The sequence below is a fragment of the Halyomorpha halys genome, unplaced genomic scaffold (genome assembly GCF_000696795.3).
Source record: "Halyomorpha halys isolate HHAL.00 unplaced genomic scaffold, Hhal_1.1 Scaffold42.1, whole genome shotgun sequence".
Taxonomy (NCBI): domain Eukaryota; kingdom Metazoa; phylum Arthropoda; class Insecta; order Hemiptera; family Pentatomidae; genus Halyomorpha; species Halyomorpha halys.
The window spans coordinates 922,066-930,446 of record NW_027114384.1 but is presented as its reverse complement, the minus strand read 5'-3'; the positions used below and the strand labels follow the sequence as shown (position 1 = coordinate 930,446).

Here is an 8,381-nt window from a genome sequence, read left to right as displayed (position 1 = left end):
TATGCATTTAACGTTTAACATGACTTTAAATAGGGCTGCTTACAATCCTATAGTTATAACATTTAACATGGTAAAACATATAACATTTAACACAACATCATGAATACCCCTATTAAGGTAGGGATATTATCATATTTGTATATCTCCTTGTATTTCACTTATTCGAAGTTAAACCCGTCGACGGTTACCTTCCCTATACTCTGTTTACTTGTGATATTCTACCAGTTTCGAAGTGACCTCTGCAGAAACTCGTGGGTGGTCCTGATGTATTCTTTACTCATTTATTATTATTATTATTATTATTATTACTTTTCTATTGCTACGTGTTATTACGTCTACTTTTCATTTTTAACCTAATAGTTTGTTATATATTATTATCATTGTCTATTTTATGTTTATACTATATTATTTGTTCTTTTCTTTCATTTGTATATTAATTTTTTTTCACTTATATTTATATAATTTTAACACTGCCTTAATTTATTTTTTGTACTTTATTCTATTATGTCAACATATTTTTAGTAGGTTTTGAATCGTTTTTAGTCCTGATGAAGCTCTATAAAGTGGGGCGAAACGTCGGCAAATAGTTTTTGACTATTTTTGTTTTCTTGTGACCGTATCCCTGACCATCTTCTTTATAATTTAAAATAATTTATTATTAACAAAGAATTTGAATCTTCCCATTTATTGAGAATTTAAATGATAATCATTAATTTTAAACGAAGTAAAAAGAGCTCTTCGACTTCTGGCGTAATAGAGAGGAATGGAATATCGGCCCGACTCAGAGAACCACTCAATGAATTTCCTTTAAGGAAATTAGCGATTAGGGTCGTCATCTCAATAGAACCTGAGTCGTGAGGGACCCTCCACCCTCCTTCTTCCTCAGCCAATTATAGCCCGCGAAATCTCAACTCCAATCGGGTTTTAATTTGGAAAAGTCATAAAACTCTCAAATCATATGTATAAACCCATTTCAAAACATATTAAACTTAGGAGAAGATGGTTGGGGGTGCGGTCAAAAAGAAACACAAATAAGTTAATGTAACTTTTTTAATTGTGCCAACGTTTCGGCTAGGGTTTCTAGCCTTCATCAGGGCTAAGAACAGAACAAGATAACAACCAATGAGTACAGAAAATAAAATATAAACATAATGACAAAAAGGGAATAATTTTACAGAATGGAATTAATAAAATGAAGTGATGAGAGAAATGGAAAATAAGATGTATACATAGATAATTGAAAAAAAGTAGGTAAAATAACATAATTAAGGAAATAAAATAAAAATGAAGTTATATAATGCAAAGAAGTATGTATACATTAGTTATTAATAATTTAAAAATTGAAATATGGAAAGAAAAAGAAAATTAAGAGAAAGAAAATATATGTAACCACAATAATTGATAAAGAGGCCAAATATAAGTAAAGTTTAACAAAAGAAATGAACAGAAGGGAAAAAATTATTTAAACGTTGGCATAATTAAATAAGTTACATCAACTTATTTGTGTTTCATTTTGACCGCACCCCCAACCATCTTCTCCTCGTGCGTCAACCACGGTCAACTATCTCTCATAATTATAAATATTAAACTTAGACATAACATTTTTATAATGAGGTGTATATAGTTGACCGTAGATTACTGATTGGAGAAGTTGGTCAGGGGATACGGTCAGCAAAGAACAACATAAATAAACAAAAAATATTTATGATTGGAGAAGTTTGTCGGGGGGTGCGGTCAGCAAAGAACAACATAAATAAACAAAACCATATTTATTTATTTTATGCCGACGATTCGACCTGAGTTTCAGGTCTTCATCAGGGCTATAGAACAAAAGAGATAACAACAACATTTAGAGTAACATACAATTGAAAAGTCTTCCCCACACTCAGATGAGGAATTTAATTAATTTATTTCAACTATATTTTGGTTACATTTCCTATTTATTTTATTATTACTATTTATATCAAGGTTAATTATAATTATCAACATTAACTTTATCCCATATTTTTTACAAAATAATTTACTTAAAATCTCTGCATAGTGTTGGTTCAGATTTCTTGGTTTTTTTTTTTTAAATTCATTGTATAATTAATGTTTTCTTCTTTCTAATGTTTTTCAAGTGTTTTTCTTCGTCAGACTTAAACTATGAAGAATTATAAATTGTTTTGCGATTAAAATTGGATACAACTTATTTTATTTAAATAACTAGCCTCAGGAAAGAGAAAAGATTATGTATAAACTTGACTGTTTAGTTACTTTTTGCATATGTAATTTTTTTGTTTAATCAAATTCTTTTGGAAATTAGTTATTTAATTCTTCTTTAAGAATATTTTTTTAGTAAATGTTCACTATTTATTTTTTTAAATAAAATAAATTTTAGTCTCAAAACCATTTATATGGTATTTCTTTATAAGACCGACTCCGCCAATTCAGCCATCCAACAAGCCATAGGACAATCAATTACAAACCGCTTTTATTATACATATGGTTTTTAAAAATTTTGATAGCAATATTATTAATAAATTATCATACCTTAATACAATTATGGACATTAGGGAATCATATTATTTTATTAATAAGCAATTCTTAGATTATGTCTAATTTCCTATTTTGTCAATAATTCATATTAAATTAAAAATTAAAAGTTTCAATTTTTAATTTAATATAAATTAGTCCAACGTTTCGGCCAATTCGGCCATCTTCAAGGCCTATTTATCACAAAAACAACTTTTATGATACATATGATTTTTAACAATTTTAAACAAATAACAGTATTATTAATAAATTATCATACCTTAACTATAATTTTAGAATCAAATCAATTTTATATAACTGGCTATTTTGCCAAGGTAATGAATTTCATTCCACAATTACCCTATAAGACACCAAAACATTATAATTTTATTAATAAGCAATTCTTAGATTATGTCTAATTTCCTATTTTGTCAATAATTCATATTAAATTAAAAATTAAAACTTTTAATTACAGCTACAAAACTTTTCATTATTATAATTTATCATAAAAATATTTGTAATCTTTTCCACATTCAGGTCAGGCATTTAATTAAACCATATTTTGGTTAAATTTCCTATTTATTTTATTATCACTATTTATATCAAGGTTAATTATAATCAACATTAATTTTATCCCGTATTTTTCATAAATTAATTTTACATAAAATCTCTGTATAGTGTTGGTTCAGATTGCTTGTGCCTGTTTTAAAATTCACTGTATAATTAATGTTTTTCGATATATAAATGGACTCATACTTATTTGGAAGGAATTATATTAGGGGTATTCATGATCTATGTTAAAGCGTGTTAAATGGAAAAACTCGTGTTAAATAAAAAAAAATTGCCTTCTTTTGCCGTGGTAAAACGAAATAACATTTAACATGGCTGAGAGTCTGTCACTTGGTCAGTTAAATCGAGAATGACATCACACAATAGACCAGTTGAGATCGCCGCCATATTAGTTGTTGTGACTTTCAATACAGTTGTCAATTAGCTCATCTGCATTCTCTTCTTCACAAGTTTGAAGATCAATAAGGCACTCATAAGCTAAACTTTCACACAAATTCCACTTTTCACTCACTCTAGGCATGTTTTAATTAATTATTTAAATCAAAACTGAAGTAAACAATAACATGAGGTTCTGGAAGGAAGGTTATAAACATAAAGGCTTATACAACAAGTTGCTGAGAAAATCCGCTAGGGGCTCTTGTGCATTTAATGTTTAACATGACTTCAAATAGGGCTGCTCACAATCTTATAGTTATAACATTTAACATGGCAAAACATTTTACATTTAACACAACATCATGAATACCCCTATTAAATGGAAAATATTTCTTTTTTCTTTTGATTTATTGGAAACTTATTTTATTTATTGAAAATCTATTCGTTGAACTTCACCTCCCTATAAATGGTACGGCTGACTTGTCCAACTACCCTTGCAGTTTGTTGACCCTGCCGATCGATTTCGCGAAGCCACGTACCCTTCCCAAGAGCAGTCCAACGGAACGCCAGACAGACGGCAAATAGAAGAACCACCAAGTACCTACGGAGGGCTAGGCCCCAACGAATCGTCCTCAGGACCCTGCAGGACAAAAAAAAACTCCATTGTCACGAGGCTTAATGACAAGGGTTTTCTTTGTCTCTCCACCTCAAGTAGTCACAGCCCACTGCACAAATTCCTCACACTGGGGCGCTCGAACCCTCACATCTCTTTGATGGCAAATTGCTTATAACACCCGGATTACAATGCACAAGCTGCTCAAGTATGCGAAAAATTAATTTTCGAAAGACTGACAGATTTAAAACATCCATTCGTCTAGAGAAGTGTAATGAGATACTTCAGAATCAATATCGAAATATTTTCTAAATTTATTTTATAATATTACATATTTTTATAAAATAGTAATATGGATGATAGAGTTCATCACGCCATATGTACAAATATATAAATTAAATGATAACAAAATAAGAAATAGGAGAGAGAGAGAAAAAAAAAATTGTCAACGCCATATTTAATAATTAATTTTTGAATATTTTGTAAATATTATTTATTGAGTATTAATAGTTAATTTAATAACATTTATTTTATTTTGAGTGAGGTGTAGATAGTTGACCGTACATTAATGATTAGAGAAGTTAGTCGTGGGGTGCGGTCAGCAAAGAACAACATAAATGAACAAAACCATATTTATTTATTTTATGCCAACGTTTCGACCTGAGTTTCAGGTCTTCATCAGGGCTATAGAACAAAAGAGATAACAACAACATTTAAAGAAACAAAATGGAAAAGGAATAGTATACAAACAAATTTGGAATTATACAAAACATTGAATTGAATCATAAATGATAAAAAATTTATAAATGATAATTGAATAGTAAAAAAAATTAAATTGATTGATAATCGTGGAATTGTATGGTATTAGATTGAAAACAGTGAAAGATGAAATATAATATCATCTAGGTAAGAAGATATGTATAATATAAGATATACAAGTAGTGTCTAAAAAATACAAATAATAAAATTTTATTTTATTTGCATTATTTTATTTAGAATTTTTTGTTTATTAGAAAAAAAACATTTGTATTTTATATGGAAGATGGCCTCGTGACCTTATATTGTAAACTGTTTTCAGAGTTCTACTACTGGGTAGTTTCTCTACATACTGTATCATATCATTATGTCATTATGATCAAATTTACTTGTTGTATTTTTTTATACAGTTGTAAACATCAATAAATAAATAAAGTATTATCTTTTGAACATTTTGAGTGGTTTAGTCAACATTACAGTCCGGAATCAGTCCTTTTCTGCGTTTCTGGCCTTTAACTGGAATATGAGTTGTTGATAATTAGTCGGCTCGTATAATTCAATACAATGAGCAGACCCTGCCTGCACTCGATAAGTGCCAGTGATGCCATCTTGAATTTTGTACATTACGACTTTTGATGAGCCAGTACAGACGCGGGCCCACCAACTTTGGACCAGTTTGAGAGTTGCACGGAGCGGCGACCTATCGAAACTAAATTCCTCTGACCTATCGGTTTGGATCAACTTCCTTCACAACCGTCAGTCGACCAGAATTTATTTCATATCTCTATAGATTTTGTAAATTTGTTTCTTTTGTTTTTTCAAAATTTATTTTGTCTAAAAGGCCTTTTATTCATCATTTTATTTTAACTCTTTTGTTTATTTTATGTTTATATTTTTAGTTCAGCGAAATAAATGTTTATATTCCGATCCAGCTTGTTTTTTTTTTGTTTTTTTTGTTCTTTTTAAAGCTTTCCTACAAAAATACATCGGCTATTTAAAGTTTTAACATAAATAAATAATGTAAAAAAAAAAAAAAAAAAAAAAAAAAAAAAAAAAAAAAGAATGACGAATCCAAAATATTAACTAATTTAAAAAAAAAAATCAAAGTAAAATAATATCATTAATAAAATCAATCCTATTTACAACATTTACATTCAGCCTGGGACTACTCTAAACAGAGCTCTTCCCCCCACTTATGGAGGAAAGAGCTGGATTTCGGAAGATCCCGGCGCTTCTCTCTCACCCACGTTATTGGTATTAAAAACCAGTGGAGGATGAGTGAGGGCGCTAGCCGCAGACGATCAGGACTTGAGTAAAGAATCGGACCACTGCCAGAACTCCAATATAATTATTTATAATAGGTCTATGGTCCACTGCCGTTTCCCTATCCTTCCAGGAAGATTGTAGGGATGGATAATTCTAGAAAGAAAGTGAGGGGGATTAGGATGATGAATGAATTTCTCATGGATTGTTATGAATTGGGATTTAATAAGGTATGATACAAATGGTATATTAAGGTCATGATCCAGGGTATTATTGGTTGCATATTCAGGAGCATCTACTATTATTTGAAGGACTTTTGAATGAAAGAATTTAAGGCGTATGAAGTTAGAGTTTGTAGCTCCCCTCCGCCCCAGTTCTAATCCATAAGTTTTATTATTGTTTTGTAAAGTAGTAATTTGTTATCTACTGAAAGCTGCGATTTTCTACTCAGCAATCTATACAATTGTCCAAAGCGTCGGTTGAGTTACTTTAGAATCAAAACATGCAAATAAACACCAATAGTATTTGTGTATTGGTCAATTATATTCACAAAGAAACCATTGTAGTTGAGACACCAGCTTAGCAACCTGTTTGCAACATAGGGGGGGGTTCGATTCCGGGGACGGGGCCGGTTCGATTCCGTTCTGGTTGGTTTGACTTTTATTTCGTGGTGGTCTCTGAGAATGATAACTTGAGTCTTCCACTCTGGTTAGCATTGGTTCGATAGCTAATGAACAACACTCTCTCTCGCAGTATGTAAGAAATAACTAGGTAGGGTAAATAAAATATATATACAAACATACAAACTATCAAACATCATACTAACAAATAGATTTACATTATATATTGATAATAAACTAAAAACTATTTCGTGATTAAACGCTATACCGTTATAAATAAAAAATGTAAACACAGAAAAATCTACCGTCACGAAACCATAAAAAAACAAAAGAAGCAGGCTAAGCTAAGTTTGCACCTAAAATGTTTTATGCAAAATACATTAACCGAATTTCTTTTGTATTATTGTATCTTATATTCTATTTATAGGTATCTTTAATAATCTGCAATAATGAATTTTTGTAATTGATCAAGAAAAAAAGTTCTCTTGAAATTTTCTTAGTAGTATAATCCAAAAATTAAAAAAAAAAAAGTCTGGTTTTCGAGTTATGTCCATTGCATGAATTTCATACAGAACAAAATTTGTTCTTTGATATTTAAAACGTAATTTTTTTATTTTTTATTTTTATTTCCTGTTCGAGCAAAATGTTTCCGTGTCTTTAATAATGAGGAATTAAAAGTTTTCTAGATCACACACAACTTAAACGTTTTAAAAATTTTACCTATGGCCTAAAAAAGAAAGTATTAATCGTACATTTTTGAATTTTTAATAGAATCAACACCAAGTCGTTTAAAAAAAACATATATAGGTGAGTTTGTACCAAATTTTTGGTTGTTTGTTTCAGAGTAAGAACATTCTAATGATAAATTCTTTGTGGCATACTGGAAGATTATTGATTGACCGTGTGTATAGATGAATGGAATATGGTCCGGGTGAGGTAAAAAAAAAACTCAAATAGTAGAATTATACTATTTGAGTTTTTTTTTTAGCACTTTGATTTTGACTGCCGTCAAAACAGCCCTGACGAAGCCCTGCAACGTGGGGCGAAACGTTGGCTCAATAAAATAGTATAATTCTACTATTTGAGTTTTTTTTTTACCGCACCCGGACCATATTCCATTCAGATAACTTCTTTGGGATAGTCAAAACTACTCCCTTCTAGTCAAACGTACATCAAGCATTATATAGATATGTTTACCAATATCTTCCTTATAAATATTGCAAGGAAATAAATAATAAATATAATTTCTTTATATCATAGCTTAAATTAGCAATGACTTAGAAGTAGCACTACAACGGTATGCCGTAAATAAATGAATATTACATAGACTTACAGACTGTTCCTCTTACGTCTATAATTCAGCTACTGACCTGTAACAAAAAATAAATAAACTATTAAATAATAATAAGGATAAACAAATATTTTACATTTAAGAAATCCAGAAAATTATTATTATTAGATTACAAATATTTAATTTGGTTTTCTATTATAAAATAGAGGAAAGCATTTCTATGAGCTTCTTGTACCTGAATAATAATATTGATTATTATTTATCACGGGAATTTATGTAATAAAGTAATATGTTCGAAATGTTATAAAAATATTGGTTTATATACTATGAATGAAATGTTTTTATTTATTATTATATTATACAATTCAATTATATTTTT

At 29.5% G+C, this 8,381-nt stretch overlaps 1 protein-coding gene across 4 annotated transcripts in view; it reads right to left on the bottom strand.

Moving 5' to 3' along the window:
- Nucleotides 1-8,381, bottom strand: part of Nrt (Neurotactin) — a 192,838-nt gene that overhangs the window by 82,845 nt on the left and 101,612 nt on the right. Inside the window, exon 2 of one of the 4 annotated variants that reach the window (XM_024361598.2) lies at nucleotides 8,045-8,081. The exons of 2 other annotated variants lie outside the window; for them this stretch is intronic. The gene's annotated coding sequence lies outside the window, so the exon portion shown is untranslated. Of the gene's footprint in view, nucleotides 1-8,044; nucleotides 8,082-8,381 lie in introns of those variants that run through there. One more of the 4 variants, XM_067051575.1, reaches the window with a different exon arrangement.